Source organism: Xiphias gladius, chromosome 1 (genome assembly GCF_016859285.1).
Source record: "Xiphias gladius isolate SHS-SW01 ecotype Sanya breed wild chromosome 1, ASM1685928v1, whole genome shotgun sequence".
In the NCBI taxonomy this organism is placed as follows: Eukaryota; Metazoa; Chordata; class Actinopteri; order Istiophoriformes; family Xiphiidae; genus Xiphias; species Xiphias gladius.
In genome coordinates, this window is record NC_053400.1 from 11920622 (window position 1) to 11934413 (window position 13792).

The 13792-nt window shown below is 39.2% G+C and overlaps 1 long non-coding RNA gene across 1 annotated transcript; it reads right to left on the minus strand.

Annotated features, from left to right (window-relative positions):
• Positions 1 to 268: 268 nt before the first annotated feature.
• Positions 269 to 12931, minus strand: LOC120795731. Its single transcript, XR_005708273.1, has 3 exons — positions 12896 to 12931; positions 2024 to 2158; positions 269 to 706 (listed from the first exon to the last, which is right to left on the minus strand). It is a non-coding gene; the product is annotated as an uncharacterized LOC120795731 (long non-coding RNA).
• Between the last annotated feature and the right edge of the window lie 861 nt (positions 12932 to 13792).

Sequence of the window (13792 nt, forward strand, 5' to 3'; positions counted from 1 at the left end):
TTACTCTGAACAGGCTAGATGCTGTTTCAATAGCGACGATATGCTTTGTTCATTGCTTGTGTTCATAGCTAAGGGCCAAATAAAAAAACAAAACAAAAAAAACAAAAAAAACATGTTTGGCTGGTTTAAAGAGACAAGCAAATGACTTAAATGCTGTAGTTAAAATTTCCAGAAGAGTGAATTTTATTGCCATAATGAATCATGCAGCCTACAGTATTTGGCAATGTGTGTAAAAATGGAGGCATTTGAAGCCATCCACCATTCTCTTTTTTTACACAAAAAGGATTGTGGTAGTTGTTTTTTATTTTGAATTGAGCCGCAACTTCTCTTAGGCATGTTCACATGAGTGGGCTGTCATGGTATGAGTAATCGCTTTCGTTAGCTCTTTCGTTATTGACCTGGCGAATGCAAAAAGGGGGACACTGGTCTTTGTTTGTTTAATCTGAAATGAATAGGCTGACTGTGCAGGCATTACTCATTGTCTTCTGTAATATTAAGAACAGACGTTGTCTTGATGTCAAGCTATGTATCAAGGGAATGCTTTCAAGCCCAAACATTAATAGGGGGAAAGATACAAGCCAGTGGTGGAGAAATTGATGTGGCACTCCTCAGACCCAGATCTTTGGAAAATCCAGTGGTTTACCAAGGTGATGATAAGAGGCCAGCTCAGGGCAAGTTGGGTTTTCTGCTGACTCCAGCACCTTTCCTAACAGACAGGGAGGGCAATTTTGCTAAGAAGGAAAGAGATCAGGGTTCGGAGGATAAACTAGCATGACAGAGTATGAAGGAATAAAGGCAGGGAAAGAACAGGTCAGTGGAGGAAGACATCTGGGTAAACTGCTTGGACATAACTGGTTCTCTGGATTAACTATCATCAGAAAGTCATTTCTTTTGTCTGTGCTACACTGTGTTTTAGTTTTGAATGCTGCTGTTTCTTACCTGGGTAGAATAACTTGGAATTGATTGTTGAGTTAGAAATAATTCACACAAAATTGCACAGATTGATGATGTGAAACAGCAGATGCCTGCTATCTAACATAAATATGACTTCCTACTGTAATAAATTTAATGTTCGCTAACTCAGATAAAGTATCTGATTTACTGTAGACTCATGGGAATGAAATGCAGTAGTGTAGGTTTTATTCTGTGATATGACAAAATAAATAAAATGATAACAGTACTAATTTTCAAAATTTTTTCAGATGAGTGACCTATTTCTTGACTTAATTTGTCATGATTTATGTATTTATTCAGGACTGACTATGCTAGAGTTAACTGGGATTCAGTGTATTTAGAAGCAGTCCATAGGGTTATGTTTAAATCTCTGGCTTCTTGGTTTGTCCAATCCAAACAGACTGTGAAATCCATCATATTTAAAGTATTCTAATATGTAGAACTTCAAACCAATATCATAATTGCAATCATTGCAGTGATCTGGGCTCATTACCCTTTCTGGATGCTGGAATTTGTCCAATTGAGTGGGTGTTGACAGAGCCATGTTCTGCCTTTCCAGACTTCTAATTTCTTGGTGCCACGTGTATGTCATTTGTCTTGGACCTAAATCTATTCTGAATGGAAGGCTTTCATTAAGTCATCCAATAATGAGCTTGTTTGTCAAGTACAAATGCCAGGGTGCTGAGGGCAGTCATTCAAAGGCACATTTTCCATGTGGTGTCAATATGCTGCTCTATTCACCCAATACTTAAAAAAAGAAAAATCCCATATCAGTTTCTCTCAAGTATAGTACCTGAAATTAAAAAATTGACATAATATGTGCAATAGTGTGTGTGTGTGTGTGTGTGTGTGTGTGTGTGTGTGTGTGTGTGTGTGTGTGTGTGTGTGTGTGTGTGTGTGTATGAAATGTAGACAGTTTCTATGGTATTTGTTTATTTGTCTGTACAATATGTGTTGTGAAATATTATTGTTTTAAACTGTATTCCTTTCCCTGTCTTCTCTCTTTTTCACCAATTTTAGTTCCAGGGTATACATTTTTAATTGAACCCCCCCCCACGGGTCTACTCACATGTAAAGTGTCCATTTGCACTGTGAAGGGGTTTTTACCCCATCTGATCAATACAGCAATCTCAGCGAGGTCTCTGACACTGTCTGTCAGCAGGTCATCTTGTAGCAGCGACAACACAGCTCTGATTTTTTCTTTCTGTAATGGAAAAAGCCACATGTCAGAGAACTAATTAGTCTGTTGGACAGTTACATTTCTGCAAGAGAAGGGGTTCAAGACAAGTCCTGCTGATGGAGGCGTTGTTAAAGTGCATGGAGTCAGTCATCAAGAAAAAGCTTGAGGTCATTCCCAACTAATTTTGATTGACAGAACAATCTTGTCTTTCTTACTCTCTCCATCTGTTTTTTTTTACCCTTAACCTTTAAGTATCTCATTCTGTTTACAGTTGTTCTTTTAACCACATTACTGTCTTAATCATCTGCTGCTATTCTGTACAATGAAAATATTATCGTAGAATACAGTACTGAGTAATGTGTAACAGTGTAGTTGTTTCCCCACCATCACCCTAACCACACCCTTGGGCAGGTGAAAGCAAGGCTGACATATTACATACAGTGTGTGCAACAGTATCCACTGCATCATTGGCCAATGTATTATATTGCACCTTTGAAACACAGGGGAGACAGCAAGCAGAGACGTGATGTGCATGCAGCTGAAGTTTGCAACAGAGATTGTCCTGAATTATTTAATACCAAACAAGGTCTGTGTGAGCGCTGACAATAACAGTTCATTTAGGAAATGCATGGTGAGAGCAGTGTCAAATTTCCCCCCCAGATAAATTCTTAACACCTCCAAAAGAACAGAAATATAAAGCCACATTGTCTACTCTTGTGAGATATTTGCAAAATCATTAATGGTGAAGGGTTCCCATAGGCCTTGATGTCCTTGAAAATAGGCTAGTTCGAGAAAATGAGGTGTTATTTTTTAAATTGAAATAATGCAATATGGGATCTTACACAATTTCTAGATGGACATCATGCATTCATCAAAAAATGTGTGCATACAACTTTTTCATTTATTTATTTTTTTTTTATTTCTAGGTGAGAGGGCCATTTGTGACAAGTTGTGCCTTGCATACAACATTAGGCAGAGTATAGGATCCCTGACATGTGCATTAAAGACTGAAAAACCTATTTAGTACCATTCCTGTACCATATATGTCCAACGGGGCATCCCTAACTAAAATAAAGTATGTTTTATGTCTGGTGTGACGCTTGCTCAGGTAGCCATGCTTGGCACTGTAAACAAGCTCACAGGCGCAATACATCCCAGACTAAGTTGTATTTCCTGCACAGACAGCACAATCCTAATCCCCAGTAATACATAATAATAGGATATTGGCTCTGTGCAATTCCTAGGAAAGTATGAAGGAAAGAGATTCTCTCTGTATGAAATGGCTAAGCGTGTGTATGTGTACGGGTCTTCGTGAGTGGTGTGCCTGTTGGTTTTTGAGTGACAGTTGGCACCGTTGCCCAGTCGAGACGAGTTTGCTTTAGATGCTTTTTGCATCTCTTTCTTTCATGTGGAAGTGCAGTACTACCCAGTGTGAGCACAGTGTTGTCTCCACTTAATGTTCGCTCTCAACTTAACCACATTTTCAACACATGCTGTAAAACACCAGTGGCTTGACAAAGTCATTTTCCGTCGCGTATGGTGCAAATTTGCAAGCGTTAGCATATTGTCTTGCTTCATAAGACACCAGTCAACCCACATTTTCCATGTGTCAGTAAAATAATTCAACTCATTAGGCTTCCAAGTCTTATCAGTTGTTTATGGGATCACAAGAACCAGAACTTTATTGGTGGGTGATTCCCTCAGGCACTCCCTGACTTTTATCGGGCCCTGTATCTCTGCATCGTGTGCTAAGCTTACTGTCATCAAGGAGCCCTTACTCATCTCCAACCACAGTAGTTATCACTGTCCCTATTAACACAGAGCACCAGTGAAAAAAGCCAGCAGCCTCCAACTGATCTTATCAAGGTCATCCCCTGAATAGCGCTGAGGAAAATAAAACAGATAAGAGATCTTCCATAACTTAATTAGCTTTTTATCACACAATGCAATTACAAAATTGTCAAGACGTTGGTGTAAGAGGCCAGGAACAGTTTGAAGGAACTAACAATAACAAAGTGGTCAGTGCCACTGGGAGAGCGATGGTCCTTTTCGTCTCTTCGGCTAAGGGCTGTAACTCAGTACTGAGGGTAAATCAGAGGGAGCAATGTGGTTTATTTAGCATCTGTTGAGTAATGGTAGCCCAATGCAGAACATACCATTCTGGGGCTAGAGTACCCACTGAGATGCTGATAAGAGAGATTAATGGTGTTGTCTGAGAGGCTGGCATACGATCAGTGCTTGAGCAACCCAAATGTGTCTGCTATCTAAAGCATCTGTATCCCTGCAAAGCACTGAGCTGGATGAGGCAAAAGGACAAGATGTCACATGAATAAATAAAGCGACAAGAACAGGAGGGTAAAACAGCCCTGTGCCTGTACATTCTGGTCAGTGCACAAAACCTGCATTAAACCAACACATGAGAAAAAGACAGAGAGATGGAGTGAGGGGGAAATGAAATAAGTATAAATGTATAAATAAATCAAAAGGTTAAGCAGAGAAAACAGAGGGTTTGAGTCCCAATCACGACGCATATGGAAATTTTTTTGTAAGTATTCTCAAAATTTGCATGGAAATTGCATTTTGGTCCCATGCACGTTTGTGTGAGTGCGTGTATGTGTATGCATTTGGCAGGTGGGGGGGGTGGGGATCTATTATCACCTTTGTTATCTCACCACTGTAGAGAATCACGCACTGGGTTGTGGATGTGATCTGCCTTTTCTCACATGGACCATTCAGGTTTTACCAAGTGCATCGGCTTGTAAAAACAGTCCTAAGCAATAAATGATCAGATGCTGTTATTTGCAGAGGAAACGTTTGCATTGTCTTTCTTTAACATCATGTCATGTTTCAGCAATAATAATGAGATTTATTCCTCATATTGCAGTTTTTCCTTCCACCAGTCTATGTGTTAGAAAGTACAGTATATCAAACAGTTTCAGTGGCTTGAAAAAAACTAACAAGAGCTAACAAGAGCTAACAAGAGCTTTAACACAAACTAACAAGAGCTAAAAACAGTGGGTGAGCTACATCAACATTGTTTGGTAACCTAAGACAGAAAAAAATAAAATCCTGTTTGCTGTTTTCAGTACCAGACCAGCTGAGTTCCTTTGGTGACTAAAAAGACCAGTCAAAGCCCATAATTCCTCACACTGCAAGCAACACTGAGTCTCTTTGATTTTGTCAGGGTTAAAACAAAAGCTGCCTTCTGGGAGAGAGGCCAGCTCAAGAACATCTGGGCTGGCTGGAGAGCCATGTTCATTACCCCACAGCAATGAATTTGAAAATGTCAGCAAAGTCAACTTAACTTGGACTGACACCACTCCATTGTCTAGACACAGCATCCCATAATGATCTTGAAGTGAGATGAAGTAGAAAGATGGATTTATCTTCGTTATAATTATACAGGTGTAACAGGCCAAGGGCATAAGTCCTCTAGCCAGATTATCAATAGTGTAATGTCTCCCTCTCAGTTTGATTTATTCACTAAAAGACTACTAAACTGTATCCTCTTAGTATCCAACTGACAGCATCCAGATGGGGGAAGCTTTGAGTTGATCAGGATGTCAAAATGATCATCAAAGTTGACTTATCAATGTGCACTAATGACATTTAAACTTTACAAACAGTAGCAAGTCTTTCTCCGACTTTGTTCTCCCAGATTTTGAAAGTATCCGTTCTCTAAAATTAACTACCTATAATATAATTATAGGTGATTATTGTTTATAGTGCATTGTAATGCAGTGATTTATGTGGCCCTTTTTTTGGTATACTAACATTATTATGGGATGCATGGTAACCAATTTAATCATAATTTACTCTTTGATTATACTGACTCCATTTTTGATTTATTGTTTTTTTTCAAGAAACCTATAAATATCAAGGAAATAATAAGAAATGGAACAGTTAATGTTTTTCCATCTTTAGCTGAGGGGAAGCCCATTGTAGCTATGAATTTACACGAAACAAAAATATGTAAGGCTCTCATACAAAACTACTCATAAATAATATACATGGTAAAATTGCATACTGTGACCCCTTTACTGTTTGTTCCACCAGCACAGTTTTTCTTACTGAAAAGTCCAGTACTCCATACATTTTTTGTTGTAGTAACAATTTAACAGTTGTTACATAATTCATACATTGTTGTTTTATGAGGGCTACCAGTCTGTTGCTGTGGTGTGTCAATTTCTGACACAAGCCGTCACTATCAACAAGGAAGTAATGTCTGTAGCCATGGTGACAGACTGTTGCGGCTTGTAAACAAGATGTGTGATGTGAGCTCACTGCACCCACTGAGGGTACACTATTTGACAGGAGATGGATCTACTGAAGTACATGCATATAGGCTATGAATGATGACACTGTCAGCAAAATAAAAAGGCAATATGTAAAAACTAGAAAATTTTAAATCGTCATTTTCCTTCAACTCAAGATTAAGTTTGCTTGCTGCTTTTACAAAAAGCTCCCCACATAATTATATAACAACCTGACCAGATATTTTGACTTACTTTCTAGCAATGGAAAAGTTCAGATTCATCTTACTATACTTAGTCATCATGACATTGTAATGTAACACAAAGTTGCTTTATAATCCCAATATACAGTTTACACTCAGACAGTCCTTTTGCACTGTGTAAAACATGTAGGACACTTTCCATCAAAGATCTGCAGCATGTCTGTGAGTACGTTTGGTGTTTTGTTTATTTTGTCCTAAAGCACATCATCATGGTGAAGTCAAAATGGGTCTCATGTGTGCTGGCCGGCTGAAGAAAATGAAGCCTGTGTCCAGTGGGTATTGCTTTCCTGTTGATTTGTAACTATCAGCTATCAGTAGATGCTTGTGAAAAAAACTGGTCATGCTACTGTTGTTGCTACAAATTCATTCAAAACTTGTTCAAAGGATTGCAATCTCTTTTAAAAGTTGAAATATTTTAAACTTGGATGGGTAAATGAGTGGTGGGGAAGATGGCAATCCTTGACTTGAGGAGTAAGTAAGGAAGTTTTTACTAAGCAGTCAAGCTGAAGAAGCTTTGTAGCAAATATACTGTAAGACGTGCTCCTTACAGTTTCTTTCAGAGTGTACAGTTATGGGGCCCAGACTAGTTCATAAGATGGACAGCAGGTACCAGTGGATCTATTTTCTAAGAGACCCAGAGAGAAACTGTACCGCTGTCTTAAAGCCCTTTCTTGGCTGTGGCATTATCTTGGATCTGAAAGTTGCCACTGTTATAATTGAAGTGCTAGTTACACTGATAACAGACTTTCCCAATGCCACTGGCAGTAGGATGGTCTCTGATTGATCTTCACAGTATAGAGACCTCTGATGTAACATTAGTACCCCTTGAATGCCCATGATTGATCACTCCCCAATGATAGCAATGCATTTCCCTCAGTACTGTAATGACCAGTAGACGTGGTGGGGTGTAGATTTTGTGTAGGTTGAAAGCTTAGCCATTTTCTTGACAATCTGCGTCCTGCAGGGTAGTAGATAATTCAAAGCCAGAAAACTGTATGCTATTGATCTGAGGGAAGTATATAATTGTCCTTATCAATACTCGAGACCTGTGCTGCATTCAGGATGCTCTTAGTAACCAGCTTGCCCTACTTAAAACTTTCTTAATACACTTGACTAGGGGAATGGATTCATAGTTTACAATGGTGTTTAAATTATTTCCGTCATGTTTTAAGCATACAGTTTGTGGTAGCCAAATATGTGCTATATTTATCAACCCCTTCCATGCTCTGCACATCCATTGAGAGGCTCTGATTACCCTGATGCATTATTCATAGTCAGTGCGTCTTGGTTGACTGTGTGAAGAAACAGGGTATAATTTAAAGGGCGGGGAATAGAGGCTTGGCCTGTCTTTGAGTGCAGCCTAAGGAGCATGTTGAAATGAAACCACCCTTTTTGTAATCTGCCTGGCATTTATCAGCACGATTGCTCTAATGGGAATGTCATTGGAGAAGGAGGAGGAGGAGAACCGTCTCACTGGGCTTCAGGAGGGGGACCGTGATGGAGATTGAGAGCTGTGTACAGATTAGCCATATCTTCAAATGGAACCTCTAGTCATATTAGAAAGGGAAATTGTGCTCCTTGATCTGTTTCCTATTTATCATATTACACTAATGGCTGTATCCAGGCCATAGAAGCTGATGACTTGTTGGCCTGTAGAATCAAAACTAGTAGTTTGCACGGTGGTGATAATGAATGATTTTTGTGGGTGGTATAACTACACACAGACGGATCAGTTGTAAAGCATAGTGTGAGAATTTCTGGTTGCTGGACCCTTCTTATTTTATTAACCTCTGAAGGTGAGTACCTTTGCTGGTTTTTAATCAAAGCAGATTTTTAAGACTTGATTCTGAAGGCGTTTTAGAGATTGTTTTTGCTATTTACTGCTATTTCGCCTCAAGAAAAGCTGATCAGTCAAAGTGGAAGACAGTGGGGACACTCCACTGGTGGGATGTATAAACTGCCACCCCAGATGTCTGCTAGCCCAAGAAGCTTGTCAGTCAACAGAAACATGCAAATTCATGCAAATTGACCCTGGCTCATCCTAGAAGTGATATGCTGGACTTTGTAAGGGTACAAATAAGTAAAATGGATAAAAAGTCCACAATGAAGTTATTTCTTTGTAGCTAAAAATAAAAACGGCAGCAAAATTTACATGAATTAATTGAGGCAAAACTTCTTTGCACTTTGCATTCAGTCCAAATGCACCTCTAGGCACTAACAGTAAGCATTAGCTTCACCACTCAGAAATAGTAGTTGGTGCTGGATACAGTAAGACACAAGCACAAGCAAACACATGCACTCATAAATACACAAAGAATCACACTCAGATGTACAGTATAAGCCTGTGTAAACATAAGTGGACACACCCCTCAGGCTAAAGGTGATCATTGCAATGGGTGTGCAGTGTTTCACAGCATACAAAGTGCCTTAAAAACCACCCACTGCTATGTAGGATTAAGATTGTTTTTCTCTGCTTTGGCAAGTGATACACTTCATAATAGTGTGGACAAATATTTTAATATTTTATGTCTGGACTACACTTCTGGTCGAAAGTTTTAGAACACCCCCCATCTCTCCAGTTTTTATTGAAATTTAAGCAGTTCAAGTCCAGTGAATAGCCTTAAATGTTACAAAAAGGTAAGCAATAAAATAGCTAATGTTTAAAAAAAAAATTGTAAATTTCATAGAAAACAGGACTTACAGCCGTTCTGCAATAATGGAAGTAAATTAAACTTTGAAAGTTAATGCAAACAATTCCTACAGGTGCCCTAATTTTTGTTAGGGCACCCTCTGTCTGTTCAAAGGCAGGAACAAACTGTTACTACAACCTCTGGTGTATTATTAGGACAATGCTGTACTGCAGGAAGTAGTGAAGTATATTGCTATCAGAATGGTGAGAGAAAGAAACAAAGGAAAAAAAAAGAAGAAAAAAAAAAAGGAAGACACACTGGTTGGTCAGGGTTACAAAGTGACAAACAATTTCAATTGGCAGGGAACCCTAGACAATGCGTTCACCATCACATTGTCTTAACTTTTCAATATAAAGTACTACTCAACATCTATCCATTAAGACTAGAGGACTGAAGACTGACTTTTCAAACTGATTGTACAGTGACAGGAACAAGACACCAAAGTATCCACATGAGATTTTATATTTTAAAACAACTTTGAGACAACAGTGGATTGAGAGAATCTCTTCCAACAAAGCATGTGGGCCAAGGACACTTTAGAGACAGTTGTACATTGTGCTTAACCAACCCAGATGCATGAGCATGGTAAGGCATATTTCTTGACTTTGCCTACCAGTCAACTGACATTTATGGCATGTTTTAATGAATTCAACATGGCATTTTAAATGTGGCCAAAAGAAATGCCTTAAGACCCAGTTGTAGATTTTTCTTGACCCCAGAGTGTCCAAATTCATGTCCATTTTTATTTATTTATTTATTTATTTATTTTTTAAATCAGACTCTAAATTCAACTATTTAGATGGCAAAACAATCTGAAAAATGTGATGACCATGTGGTACCTACTTCCTCACCAGTATAGGAAGCCATGAGTGTTTGATTTTATTTTTTTTCACTTCCTCACCGGGCAGCGCTTCAAACAGACCGTTAAGAGAAGTCTCAGCCTCTTACTTCACCCTCAGGTCATCCTGTTAAACTAACAGAGTCAAGTTAGACAGTGAAAGTGAACATGCTTCTAATGTTGTGTGTCATTTTTTCAGAGTCCACCACAGTATCATTAGACCTGAAAAGACATTGAATGAGTCACTGCCCCTACTGGGAAAACATTGGAACTGTTTTCCTCACTTTTGTCAGGTTGACTACCCAGCTGAGCTGAGGGAACCACAAACGATTGGGAATCAGCCCAAATGCACCCTCCAGCCACAATATTACCTAATATAAGTGTGACACTTTCCACTGGGAGAACAGCAAGTACACGAACCTCTGTTTGGCCTTCAAACTGATCTGAGTACTACACAATATTGTGAAGAGGGACTTGCAAAACATTCAACCCCATTCCCAGAACAGGAGTAAAGATACCAGTATCACTGTCATTTGAAAAAAGGCAACAGTGAAGCTTGAATGAAAGTCTGCTGCACCAGTATCACAATATTGTGACAGACCTTATCACTACCAACCAGGGCAACAAACCCTGCGAGATGAAAGGTGGGTAGACAAGGCCACAGCGATTTTGTGTGTTTATCTGCCCATCATCAACTACAGTCAAGCTAGGTGGCATTTGCACAGGCACAACTCAACCAGCCCCATGAACTGGTGCAGCACAGCAGACCTGCCCAGATTTAGCTTTTAAAGCATAGCAATCACTTTTCCAGTGTCCTTCCTCATGACAAAAACTTTAAACTGTCTGAATCATGCATACCATTCCCCTTTTGTGACTTACAAAAAGGTTTACAGGATGGCCACAAAAACACATATAAACTGCATCTGCAGGTGCTCACTGGTATAAACAGAAAAAGTCGTACGTATTGAATTTTTGAACTGCTCTAAAACTATCAACTCACACAGAACAAAAAGTACTGACATCCAGAGCAGAACACCAATGAGAAAAATTTGCTTTCACATTGTGAGCAAATTCAAGGTGTACCTCTCTTGCCTCCACTTCTGGAACCTCTGCTGGTATGCTTCAGGGACCAACTCATACACTTTTAGCACAGCTGACCTAACAGTGGAATACTTTTGACAGTCAAAAGATGGTAAATACAAGTAAGCCTCTTGCGCCCTGCCTGTAAGTACACACTGCGACAAAGTGCGTGTGGACTCCAGCCAGTTTTTTCCATCAGCAACACGTTCAAATAGTGAAAAGAAAGTCTGGATCCTCATTGAATTTTGGCAAAAGCCTCAAATTAACGAAAATACCAAAATTCTCACCAGAGCTCTGAGGAGGAGGAGGAATTATCAAGCTCTACAACACTTTCAGCTACTATTTTACCACTATGAATTAAATCAAGTTTTTACTGCTGTAGATTTAGTTTTGCCTGCTCTGCCGCAATTTTTCTACAGCAATTTGCTTATCAATTTCAGCCTGTTTCACCTTTTTGTGTGTCATTTGTAACATGAGTCATTTTTGTTACTCAAACGTCAAACTGTGGATGTCAAAACTGCAGAGACAACTTCCTAGTGGACAGGAGACTGTTTACCTGAAATTGTAAGCTGTTCCACACCTTCAGTCACTAAAACTCCCATTTCCCCAAGGTTAGCCTTCAAAAATCACCTCTGCATCCTTTGATCTCTTCCCATCAATTCCAATTTTATAATGCCCTGCAATTTTCAATAACTGCTCCTTGGTACGTTTTTCCAAAAAAAAAAAAAATTGACGTAAGCTGGAGGTAATGACAGCTGTGCACATAAGGCCCAGATATCAGGCCCTATAGGGAATTTTGTCCCTCTGACTGCCTATCCCAAACCTTACTGTATAAACTCATTCCTAGTCTTCATGTAGCGACATGGTGGGTACTTATGCGCCAACTCCCAATAGCACAGGAAAGCAGCCAGGATTTGGCGACTCCCCTATTGCTTGGTACATGCTCATGTGCAAAAGCTCTAACCAAGTTTACTGAAGCACCTCAAAAACAAAAATCTACAGAACCTAAAGGGGTAGCACCACTATCGCTACCAAAGAACTCTATTCTAAACTGTTTGCACCCAGACCGTCAACACCCACCTACACTACAGCATAATACTGCAAAAACAATGGGCCCAAAGAACAAATCCCTTCCCCTAGACCAAAAACAAATATGAAACAACATTCACTAAGGCAAAACTTAAAATATGTATTCCCTCCAAAATGCTTATCTAAACAAAGACCAATGAAGGCCTGTACAGCAAAAGGCAATTAGTCAACAACTCCTGTCAATAGAAATGTCATGCCAGTCACAAATATATCTTCTTTGCCTACCAGCATTGAAAACAATGAAACAACACCGCCGAGGATTAAAGTAAGTGCTATATGCTCCTTCCAAAACACTAACCAAAACCGGAAATGGACGAGCCCCCAGTTGGTCACGACCCGGCTCTTAGACCATGACAGAAGGAAGAAAATGCACACAGTTGTACTGGGAAGAACCAACAATGACATCTGTTTACAGAAATAAAAAAAACGATAAATGTATGAAATGGTCAATCAGTAGATCAGCAGTGTTAGTGAGTGGATGTGTGAAAGGGTAGTGATTCATAGTGTAAAATAAGATGTACAACTATACCCAAGCAAACAAAAGAAACCTTGGGGTGCAAGCAGGAGATCCAGCGATGAACAAGATAGAAAATGGGGATGGCTGATCCTAAATATATTCTGGATGGACTGGCCAGGTGCACCCAGTTGCACTACTGTAGACTCCGCCTACTGGGATCTGCATTGAGACAAAAGACACCACCTACAGGTGATGGCAGAGCCAGAGGGTCGTCACCATCTAAAATGTATAATTCACTGTACCTACTGGCGGCTCTCATTACTTGTACTACTATGTTACAGTTCATCTTGACAATATGTTCATTTATTAAGGCATATTTTACTAACTTTCAACATTTATCTAGTGTTGTTTTTTTTTCACCAGATGACAGAAAATATTTTTGAGTGAACTGAGCTTCTTATTTTCATGTGAATGTCCTTTGAAGATGAAAAAAAAAACGTGTTACCCTCCACTGCAAAATCACCTTTACTCCGTGAACAGAACTGTTTGCTATGGACTGAGATTATGAACATCTGCAGTGGGTGTCTTTACACGAAAATACAAAGCAGCAGTGTATTATTAATACAGCAGCTGATATAATCACTGTCTTCAAGGGGTGTAAAAATACAGTAAGTTCATTATTCGGGCTCATATTTTGATCACAATGCCTTTAATAATGATTGAAAATAAACACAATAGATAAATAATTATTCTTCGTTACACGTACAGCGTGCATTAGTGTTTTCCCCCTCACCGACCATTAATAATTTATATGAACATACGTTTTTTCCTAGATTACTGGTCAGAAATTAATGAAAAAAAGGATCCTTATCCACATAAAGCTAAAACAATCAAAATGCCTGTATAAGAATTTGTTCACATAGAACTTGTATAACTATCCCCCCTCTAAATATAGCTTCATCCTGAAAAAAGCAACCAAATTGCAGCA